Genomic DNA, 12,085 nt, shown 5'->3' with positions numbered 1-12,085 from the left:
GGGTGTAAGGTCCGTGTCTAGATTCTTTTTTTTTTTTTTTGCATGTGGATGTCCAGTTGTTCCTGCAACATTTATTGAACAGATTGTCCTTACTCCACTGTATTGCCTTTGCTACTTTGTCAAAGACCAAGTGACTACATTTTTTTGGGTCTATTTCTAGACTTTCTATTCTGTTTTATTGATTTATTTCATTTTCTTAATTACAGTGTAAGAAGAAGATATAAAGTAGCTTTATCGGTAACTCTTCAAGTTGGGTGGCATTAGCCCTCCAACTTTGTTCTTCTCCTTCAATATTATGTTGGCTATTCTGGATCTTTTGCCTTTTCGTATAAATTTAGCATTATTTGTCAATATCCATAAAATAAGTTCCTGGGATTTTGGTTGGGGTTGCATCAAACCTATAGATTAAATCAGTAATAATTGATGTCTTGACAATACTGAGTACTTCAATCTTGATAATATTGAGTCTTATTTGAATATGGAATAGTTCTCCATTTATTTAGTTCTTTGGTTTTGCTTCTCAAGATTTTGTAGTTTCTTTCATGTAACCCTTCTACATATTTTGTTAGATTCATACCTAAGTGTTTTATTTTGGTGGATGTTAATGTGAATGTTTTTATTGTTTTTATCCTTTTATTTTTAACTTAAATTTTAAAAAAATTTTATTTGTTCATTTGAGAGAGGAAACGAGTGAGAGAGAAAAAGAGCACAAGTGGAGGGGGTGGGGGGAACAGAGGAAGAGGGAGAAGCAGACTCACCACTGAGTAGGGAGCCCAAGATGGGGCTCAATCCCAGAGCCCTGGGGCCATGACCTGAGCCGAAGGCAGATGCTCAACTGACTGAGCCACCCGGGCACCTCAAAGATATTGTTGTTAAATATAAGATACATCTCTATATTTAAAGTGGGTTTCTTGTGGACAAGATATAGGTGGATCATGTTTTTGATCCACTCTGACAAACTCTGCCTTTTAACTGGTATATTTAGAACTTTGACATTCAAAGTGGTTATTGATAAAGTTGGATTAATATCTGTTATAGTCATTACTGTTTTCTATTGCCCTTCATTTCTATTTGTTGATACCATTTTTGTTTTATTCTTTTGCTCTCTTTTGTTTTAATTGAGCATTTTATATGATTCTATTTTCTCCTTTCTCAAAATATCAGTTATACTTCTATTTTCACTTATTTTAGTGGTTGTTCTTTCTTATTTAGTAACAGAAAATTCTAATTTTTAGTTATACACATCTAGTCAAAAGAATATCCTCCTTAATCTTCCTTGTAGCTGGATGTAGCAAATGATTGAAAAATGGCCAATGATATGTAAAAAGAAATGTTATGTGTAATGTGGGAGACGTGTCCTCAAAGGGAGGAAGTATACTCTTCTTTGATTCTTCCTTCTTGGAAGGTGGACATGATGACTGGAACCTGAGCAGTCATGATGAAATGAGATGGCACATAAATGATGGCACAGCATCAAGCTAGAGAGTGCCTCGTTCTTTATAACCAGGGAGCTGATATGCTAACCCTGGATTGCTTTCCTCAACTTCTTTTATGTGAGAAATGAAGGCACCTCTATCTTATTTAAGCCTGTTTGTATGTTTTGTTGTTGTTGTTTATTTGGGAGGTTTTGATTCCGGTCATGCTCAGTAGGTTTCTGTCATCAAGTGATACAATTTTCCTTTTTTTAAAATTTTTTCTGTTTTAAGGTGGGGAAAGCTGGGACAGATTTACTCAGAAACCTCGAACTCATAAACTTGTTGATATAGCAAGGTATATATAAAAGCCCCCTTTTGCACAAAAATCTACAAAACAACAATGACAAAAACAAGAACAACAACGACAACAAGTACAACTGAATCTGGTGACTAAAGAAACTTAAATTTTTTTTTTAAAGGCTAAATAAAAGATATTTTTTGAAGGGGTAAATGATTTGCCAGTTTTAAATTCCCCCTCTTCCTATCAGCAGTTCTCCAAAAGGGGAACCCATTCTAATGCCCTGATATTTAATAATAAACATAGCAAACACCAAACTGAACTTGTGGTTCTTAGCAATAGCTGGTGATAGCATTAATCCTATTATTTCAATAGTTGTTGTTTTTTAATCAATGCAATTCAGCTGCCATTTCTTCTTGTACTAAGTGGACTGAAGCCCTCAGCTGGCACACAACACACATTTAGATGTGTGAAAAACTGAAATTTACAACATGAATCACCATTCCTTTCTCTCCTGAGACCACACACATGACTCAGTATCTATATTAGAGCTGTCAAGAACATGCCAGCTCAGTGTTAGGAAAACAATCCAACACCATCTCTCAGACACAAGATGTCATTCTTCAAAACATTTTTAAAAAGAAGTTTACATTTTCTTTAAGCAGGTGGATGATTGAAGTGTAAGTTAGCTAGCCCCTAAGAATGGGCTTTTCAAAAGCAATCCAACACAATTGTCAACGTTGTTGATATATCTTTAGGAAGAAGATTAGTGAATAGGCTATTATTCTCCAGTGGGGAGTCCTGAGGTAGGTCAGCAGGATCGGTGGGACCCCATTTATCATGAGTAGGTGGGTCTAAGGTTGAAACAAGAAGGGTGCTTTGGAGGACACATGTCATTTTATGTGAATAGAAGTACACTCAGGGTTTGTTCTGGCAAAGAGTTAAAAAAAATAACTAGCAATTAGAATATTTGGTTTTTAATTTACACTCATCTATTTTTTTTTTCTGGATTAGTTGTGGTGAACATGAGGCATATTTTTCTTTCTGTTTCCATTCTATGTCCCTGGAAAACATTGTTGATTCTTTTCACTCCTGCTCCCTGAGTCCAGAGGTAACTTCAAAATACTTGTCAACACAGGAGGACCTAAGCAGCTACTACCAATCTGTTGGCTTTGTCATAACAATGATTATTGATTCCCTGTTCTGGATGCTTGAAAGTTCGGTATGCTATTTTATCAGATGCAGTTGGATGGGAGCCAAGGCCTTAACTGTTGCCTCTGAGTCTGCTGGTTTCTAGTAACAGAGGTGTAGAGCACACCCAGGGTGTCTCATCCATGGGTTCTAGTTTTGGTTTCTTTCAAGTGAAGTGAAAACATAAAGACCCCTGTAAAGTAACCTATGTTCAGAATCCTTTCCCATTTCTATAAACTTTACTTTGTTCATACCTAGTATATCTGCAATATTTTTGGGGGGGGAGGAGGCTCACCTTTATCGGGTTTTGCAAAGGCATTCAACTTGGTTTTCATAGAAACAACAACTCTCTTCTTTGAGAGCTCACATTTCATCAGCTTACATAATGTTTAATTAAGTTGCATAATTAAAAATAACCCGGTATAAACAGGTTTGGGAACAATCCTACTGATTCTCAGGAGCGTACAACAAACCAGTGGGAACAGAATATGCAAGCATAGCTGAGCTTTCAACTTTTCCTGAGCCTTGGTCAATATATGTACAGATGCAGCAGAATAGGGTCTACTGATCCTCAGTCCATAAAACAGAGATCAGTTAGAGACCTCACTATCCAACACATGCACCTAACTCTCATAAATAACTACAGTGGAGCACATGGGTGACTCAGTGGTTGAGCATCTGCCTTTGGTTCAGGATGTGATCCCAGGATTCTGGGATTGAGTCTCGTATCAGGTTCCTTGTAGGGAGCCTGCTTCTCCCTCTGCCTATGTCTCTGCCTCTTCTTGTGTGTCTCTCATGAATAAATAAAATCTTTAAAAAAAAAAAACTATGGCATGTTTTTCTTTTTAATGCATGTTTTCTTTTATTTTTTTGCATGTTATCTTTTAAAAAGAGAAACCAATAAGCTCTGAATATCCTCATTACTTTTTGGGAAGCATGAGAAGAGCAAATAATTTTTAATGGGGTGAGTTTGTTTTTTTTTAACAAACACACCAGAGAATCATGCAATATTGCCAGCATTGGACACAATCCTGGGCCCCAAGTCTGCACACCCCTTTGTAACTGGTTCTATGATGGCAGAAACTTTCATCTCACTTTAATTGTTTGTTATTATTTACTGTGGTACCCAAGTAATGATCATAATAAAGGAACACATCATCTTTCTCCAGGATGACTTTCAGAATTGAATTACTTTTGAATTCAATTGACAAAAAAAAAAAAAAAAAAAAATTGAATTACTCTGTTGGCTGAACCTTCTTTCCGAGCTCTGGTTTGCCTTTCCTTGACTGTGGCCATCACCAGATCACCCACACCAGCAGTGAGAAGTCTGTTTGGTCATCCCTTCACCCCACTTCTCAGAGGTGATACATAGAATTTTGGCTCCTGTGTTATCAGCATAGTTGGTCATGGCTCCTACCAAAATACCCAAGGAAATGGAGAATTTTGCACTGGAGGACTTACCACATCCTTGCTTCTATACCTTGAACACAGTAAAAGACCACATTGCTATTTTTAAAATTTTAAAAAATTTATTATGAACAATAAATACATAGAATTGACCCTTCTGGGCAACCCTGGTGGCCCAGCGGTTTAGCACCGCCTTCAGCCCAGGGTGTGATCCTGGAGACCCGGGATTGGTTCTGCGTGGGGCTCCCTGCGTGGAGCCTGCTTCTCCCTCTGCCTGTGTCTCTACCTCTTTCTCTGTATCTCTCATGAATAAATAAATAAAAATTAAAAAAAAAAGACTTGATCCTTCTAACCCTGTATGAGTATATAAATTCAGTGGCATTAAGTAGAGTCTCATGTTGTGCAAGTATCAGCACTATCTTCAGAACTTTTTCATCACCCCTAACAGAAACTCTTTTACCCACTGACTCCCCATTCCCTATTTCTTCTCAGTCACTAGCAACCACTAATTCTACTTTCTCTCTCTATGCATTTAATTACAAAATATACCTCATATAAGTGGAATCACATCATACTCATCCTTTTGTGCCTAACTTCTTTCTCTTAGCATCAAGTCTTCCATGTTCATTCATGTTGTCTTGTTGCTTTCTAAATGACTTCCCCACTCAGACCACACATCACAGTCTAGAGTCTTCTATACATTTCCATGAAGACCATTTTGAGGTTGCCTTTCTTTCCAGCCTTCTGGAATGTGATAGTCAGGTAGTCACCTGCACCCTCAGCCCTCATGCATGTGCCAGCTGTGGGCTTTTTACGAAGACTACCTCACAGTCCCCCAGACATGGCTGTTGGGTCACATTTGTCCTTTCCAAGGTTCTAGGATTTTCAAATGCCTATTAAATCTTCTGCAACAATCAATTCAAATACACAAGTTTGGCTATTCAAATTACTTTTTCCAAAAGTACTTTAAAATGCATTAAGTTATTAATTGCCTGCTGGCACTTTAATCAAATGGGAAAATTGACATAGCCAGAGGCATGTATTTTTGTGGAAAGAAAATTTATTTAAGAAGAAACAGCAGCTCTTACTGCTTAATTTAAACTGAGAAAACTGTGGAAAATCAACTGCTATGGAAAATTAATAAAACATTTCCAGCTGCAAACAGTGATTAATTGTACAAGATGAAGACTGCCCGGAATTAATAACTTGCAGTCTTCTGTGTGAAGAACCCCCCACCACTTCAATTTACTGGGAGATTAAATTACTTCTAAGTTTGCCATATTAAAACAGAACATGAATAAAACGTTAGTGAACGCACCTCTATTATTTACTGTCTGTGATATGGATATAATTATTTCCAAACAACTACAATGTGACGTGACCAGTAATATTTAAATGACTCTTTTAGCAAGAGAATCTACTACAACATTTTTTACTCAAAGGAGAAAAAATCCTTCTCTTACTTCTAAAGTAATAAAATGATGACTAGTGGCCTTCTACGGATGGTAAGTCCCTGCTCCAAAGGGCTGAAACATGCTCAGTGTCCGAGCCTATACTCCTTTCTGCATCAGATATTGCTTTGGGAGGGCATGTGCAGCAGAAAATTGTAGGAACTCATTTATAAGCTCGGTGCTTAAATAGAAGCTGGTCACATACTCCTGAAGAAACCAGTGTAGATGCTTCAAGGCTTCTACTCATGCCTGGTGTGACCATGAGCACGTGCACCCAACAGAATAGATTTCTTTATGAGAGGGAAAAGGAAGGGCCAGAACTCTTTCCTGAGGTAATGGGGTTTGCTCATAAGGGACATACATTAGCACAGGCCCCACCAACATCATGGTCATATCCTCCAAGCTTGTTTAAAATGGTGCATTCCTGTTAGGCTTGGTGATAAAATGAGGATTAAATAACATTAACAAATTTTGTCCCTTTTCTATCTTTTGTTGCCAGGATTGGATTATTTTCTTGACTCCAGTACCTAGAGGGTCTGTCAATTTTCCTCATGCTTTCAAACTCCGAGATCTTGAGAAATAAGATAGTGTGAGAGGATCCATTCAACGAACAGGAGAGATCTGTTCAAGTGAGAGGGATAAAGGAAAGGAATTCAGAAAAAAAAAATTCTATTTTTATGGAGTGATGGGATGTCTTTAGGTTTGTTTTGTTTGTTTGTTTTAAAAATTTTAGAGGTCAGAAAATAACTCAAGAAGCCAAGAGGGAATGAGACAATTTGATACGTGTGTGGAGGAGACGTATCAAAGATGGAGATTTTCTCAGCAGAGAGGCATTGCCTCCTTTGGCTGTTTTTCCTTTAAGCTCACACAGAGGGTACATTCAGCCTCTTGCCATTTGATATTGCTGGCAGGAAGGTCCGAGTATTGGCCTGGAGAGAATAAAGGCATGTTGTTTAGAAATGCAGAGGCTTAACCTGAAGCATAACTGGTTTGGGGTTTACCACAGAAGTTATCTGGACATATCATTTGATTTCCAGGTTTTAAATGTAATTCTACACAAGATCTGGCCACACAGCTCTCCACTGTGTGACACAGAGAGACTTTATCTGCCACCAAATGCCATTCAGGCTTAAAGCTGTAGCAGTGAATTGTATAAATTGGGGTATTCTTTGAGGCCCGAAAGCATTATGGCCTCTCTGAGGAGGAGAGATGATGCCTGCTTCCTCCTCCCTGTTGCTCAGGCAAGACACTTTAGAGGTTGTTCCTCTCTACATATTTGGGTTCATTTCAGTTTTCCTTTTTTTCGAAACACTTGAGACTTGCTTTAAGCAGACCAAGCACTACCTAGAGGCCCAGTGGGCAGCTGTAAATAGCACTGGATTTGAGAAGTCATGGGGAAGGTTCCTTGGGAAAGCCTGCCCTCCCTGCTGGCAAATATGGGACAATAAATTGATTTGTACTTCTGTTAGTGATAGCTACCAAGCAACGTTTGAAGGCATAGATCACTCTGTCCTGAAGGGGAAAGTATTATTAGGGAAGGCAATAGAATGGAAGAAAGGACACAAAGTCAGACTGCCTGGGGCCTGAATTAGCCAATCCTTTTAGAAGTGGCAGACTGACCTTAACTTCTGGCCTCACATATCATTTCATCTATGGTGTTTGCCGCAGCTTTGAATTTAAACAGAATATTTTAAAAACAAATTTCCCCATGGAATTGTCTATACTCAGCGTCCCCAACTCCCTTCATTTTGTTGAACCCACTTAGGTCATCTCTGCTGCCCATTCAGAATTGCCTTTGTCAATATCACCATGATCTTCATGTTGCCAAATCCATGTTGACAATGCCTGGTACCCATGTTATTTGGCTAGCAAGATCATCTGATCCAGTTGGTCTTTCTTTCCTCCCTAAAACATTTTTTTAAGATTGATTTTTATTTATTTATTTTAGAGAGAGCACGTGTGTGCAAGTTGGGGGCGGGGCAGAGGGAGAGAGAGAGAAACTCAAGCCGACTCTGTGCTGAGTGAGGAACTTGATGGAAGGCTTGATCCCACCACCTTGAGATCATTACATAAGCCAAAACCAAGAGTCGGTTGCTTAACTCGCAGCACCACCCAAGCGCCATCTCCGTAAAACATTTTTATACTTGGCTATCAGAAGGTCACACTCTCCTCATTTTCCTTCTACCTTCCTAACTGCTTCTTAGTCAGCTTTCCATGGTTTATTTTCCTTCCTAAACAATAGTACTTATCACCACCTCATATTTAATACATTCTACTCATTATTTGCTTGTCATCTCTCTCATCACAACTAGAATGTAACCTCTATTGGGGCAGGGAGTTTGTGTTTTGTTCATGTAGTCCCTGAATGTGGTAAGCACTTACTAAATACTAATATACTGTTGAAGGAATAACATGGTTAGGATACTCCATTTAAATCAATTTAGTGGGACGCCTGGGTGGCTCAGCGGTTGAGCGTCTGCCTTTGGCTTAGGGCATATTCCTGGAATCCCCGGATTGAGTCCCACGTCAGGCACCCTGCATGGAGCCTGCTTCTCCCTCTGTCTATGTCTCTGCCTCTCTCTTTCTCTGTATCTCTCATGAATACATAAATAAAATCTTAAAAAATAAAATAAATAAATTTAGTGATGCCCTTTTTTGCAGAGTATGTGAAATTAATATAATAGAATTATATCTTACATAGGGATTAGGCACTACACTCAGCATTTAAGGAGAAAATCGCATACACTTGAAAATTTATCCTTAAAAAAAAAAATCTCTTGAGAGGAGCCATGTTGGATACTCACACACTGATAACTGAATAAGCTAAACCCAGCCAGTCTCTCCCCGGGAATTGGAACAGGAATTACAGTTTCCTTGGTTGAAAACCAGATGAAGTTGGTTTGATTGTAGAGCTATGATGTACAAAAATACATATTTGAAACATTAGCTTCTCACACTTGGAGTGGCAATGGGCACACACTCTGAGAGGCAGATGACAATCATAAGCAAATGAATTCCTGGCTCCTGGTCACATGTGCTCCAGGGTTTAGGCACATTGTGTGGCAGAATAAAAGAAACTACTCTCTCTACTCTTTACTTTTTTTTTTTTTTTTAAAGTAGCCTCTACATCCAGCATGGAGACCAATGTGGGGCCTGAACTAATGACCCTAAGATCAAGACCTGAGTCTTGATCAAGAGTCAGATGCTCAACCAACTGAGCCACCCAGGTGTCCCAAAGCTACCAAGACTTTTAAAATTGTTATTTCTGTGTGAGTTCTTAGAGTTGAACTCACCTGTGTTAAGTTGCACACATAGACAACTGCACTGTGTAAGGATTTGCCAATGCTTCTCAACTCTGCTGAGACACTAGAATCATCTCTGGAACTTTCAAAATATTGAAGACCCCACTCCAAACATCAGAATCTCCAGGGATAGAGCCCAAGTCTCTATGTTTATTTTTGAAATTCTCTAGCAGAGTCTGATGCATAGCCAGGATTGAGAGCCACTGCTAGGATACTTGATCCTATTTTGCGTTATCATAAGTGGGTTTGAAACCATTTAAATTTAATGATTTCTGAATTCACCTAGGTCTGAAGACATTCTCGTTTTAGGAAACCTAGTTTAAATTCTTGCCCCACAGTACTGTAGGGTCCAGGTAATGCATCCCCAAGCAAAAAAGAAAGGAAAAGAAAGGTAAGTGGAGCACCTGGGTGGCTCAGTAGTTGAGTGTCTGCCTTTGGCTCAGGTCATGATCCCAGGGTCTTGGGATTGAGTCCTGCATCAGGATCCTTGCAGGGAGCCTGCTTCTCCTCTGCCTGTGTCACTGTCTCTCTCTCTGTGTCTCTCATTAATAAATAAATAAAATCTTTAAAAAGAAAAGAAAGGTAAGTTATTTTTCAAGGGCCAGGTTTTGCCAATGCCTGGGTTCCTCCCTGGCTAGAGCCTTCTCTAGGTTCTATTATCTCTGTTCCCTTTCCTTGTCCCTTTAGGTCCACAGGTGGCCATGGCTTCCTGCTACTTTTAGTCCCCAGATGCTTCATCATCTTGTCAATTCCCTTAACCTTACCCATCCTTTATAAAGAATCCTTTATTAAGCCCCTTTCAACAATACCTCCTTAAGTGTGATACTTGTTTTTTGTCAGAACTCTGAGTAATACAGAGACGTAGAGTAGTATAACAAGAAAAACCATCACTTTGTGTCAGACAGCCTTGAATTTGTATACCAATCCCAACCATAAATAGTTGTATGATTCTGTGCAAATTTCTTTATCTCATCCATCCTAAGCTTCCCCATTTGTAAAGTGGGGATAATGGCACTTGTTTCACAGAGTTGCTGAGATTAAATAAGATAATATATAGTATCTGGCAAATGGCAGCTGCTCAACAGTAGTATTACACAATATAATAAATATAACTGTTGATTTTATTGTGCAAGATACTCTTAGAGATATAAAGCTTAAGCCCAAAGGAATGACTTTGTCATGAGAAAGTTTTAGGTGCCACAGCAACTTCAAAGAATAGATGGAGGCTCTGGCAGGTCCCCTGTGGTGTGCAGAATTCTAGGATGGTCCCCCAAGTTTCAGCCATTGGTATGTACACCCCTTCTCCCGAGTATTCAACCTAACACTAACATAGGCATTACATGAAAGGATTTTGCAGAAATAACTAAGGTTCCACATCAATTGACTCTAAGATAAGGAGATTATCCAAATTGGTCTTACCCCACTCGTATGAGTGCTTTAAAGTCAGAGAGTTTTCTCTGACCGGTCACAGAAGGGGAAAGAAGAGACAGGTACTCTTGCTGGTCTGGAGGAAAGAAAGCCATGTTGGTTGGGAATTGCCAGTGGGGGGCCACAGGCACAGAGAACTAGGAGCTGAGAGTGGTCCTTAGCCAATAGCTAGCAGGGAGATGGGGACCTCAGTCCTACAACCTCAAGGAAATGGATTCTGTCAACAAGAGGACCTCAGGCCCCAGGCAACAAATACAGCCTTAGCTGCCATGATTTTAGCCCAGTTGATCCTGACCTATAGAAATTAGGAGGTAATACATTTGTGTTGTTTTAAACTACTAAGTTTGTGGTAAATTGTTTCATGGCAATAGAAAACTAATTCATTGCCAACCATTCTGCCAGCAAATTCCTCTCCTGACTATAAAGAAAATGCATTCTGATCCCAACTCAGTCCCTGAATCCCTTGGCTTTCCCATCAGCAAATGACACATGCTCCCTCTACACTTCTAGCTCACTTATCTTTAATGTTCACCCTCCAGGAGCAAGATTTCAAACAACGTTAAATAATAACAACCACACATCAAGCTTCTACCCATGCTGGGAAACAAAATCATCTGCACAGCTATTGGCCAAAGGGATAAACAAGTAAGGAGAAACAACACAGAAGAGGAGTTTCTGACTTCGAGGGAAATTTTTAGTAGGCTCACTTAATTTTAAAACTGATGATGGAGGATTTTGGAAAGTTCCACAGTTCAAGATAGGAAAAGAAGACTTACCGAACACAAATTCTTGTCTGTGCCATCTGTTTCTTTAAGCTACTATGTTCTCTCTTTCTGGGGGGCCAGAGAGCAAACACCAAAAATCTTAAAGAAAACAATCAAGTGAAATAAAGCACATAGAGAACCTCGTTTATGTAACAGAGGCATACCCAGAAGAAACCCTAAATTTAAATAGCTATCTTAGTATAACAGAACAGATATTAGCCCTAAGAACTGAGACTACTGTTTAAGCAACTTTTTGAAGTCTATATTCATAAGGGATTATAAACTATAAGGGGAGAATCTTATTTTGGTGGCACATATAAATCCATTTAATTGATCCATAATGTATTTTTTTTCTTTTCTTCTTATAGTAAAAAACAAATTTGAAAATGTGTGCTTCACGTAGATTTTCATGATTTGGGTAGATGTTTTAAACATTTCACTGAACAATTAAGGAAATATAAATTCTTTTCTGAATCCTTATTGTTCTCTGTTGTTCTGTGGAATAATGTGCAGAACTGAGCTTTGCAGTATAGTGCTAAGGTCTTTGTTCTATCATGGGGCTAATTATTACCATAGGTCATTATAAGATAAGAAGCCACAAATACATTAGTAATGGCAAAGATCTAAGCAGCTAATATAGTGTACATGCTTGGATGGGGACATATTCTTGCAAAGATATCTTTACATTTCAGTAATTAAGTGTGTCCTATTAATTGCATGGGCCTTTCACAAAACCTCACACACACACACACACACACACACACACACACACAAAACCCACCAAGAACTTTTCCTCTTGATCTCAGATTAGAACTGATTGCATAATTAC

At 38.8% G+C, this 12,085-nt stretch overlaps 1 pseudogene; it reads right to left on the bottom strand.

Moving 5' to 3' along the window:
- Positions 1 to 3,904: 3,904 nt before the first annotated feature.
- Positions 3,905 to 10,587, bottom strand: LOC112657885 (60S ribosomal protein L23-like; annotated as a pseudogene).
- Between the last annotated feature and the right edge of the window lie 1,498 nt (positions 10,588 to 12,085).

The sequence above is a fragment of the Canis lupus genome, chromosome 8 (assembly GCF_003254725.2).
Source record: "Canis lupus dingo isolate Sandy chromosome 8, ASM325472v2, whole genome shotgun sequence".
Taxonomy (NCBI): Eukaryota; Metazoa; Chordata; class Mammalia; order Carnivora; family Canidae; genus Canis; species Canis lupus.
Note: the sequence above shows the minus strand (reverse complement) of the source record. Positions and strands in the feature narration are given on the sequence as shown.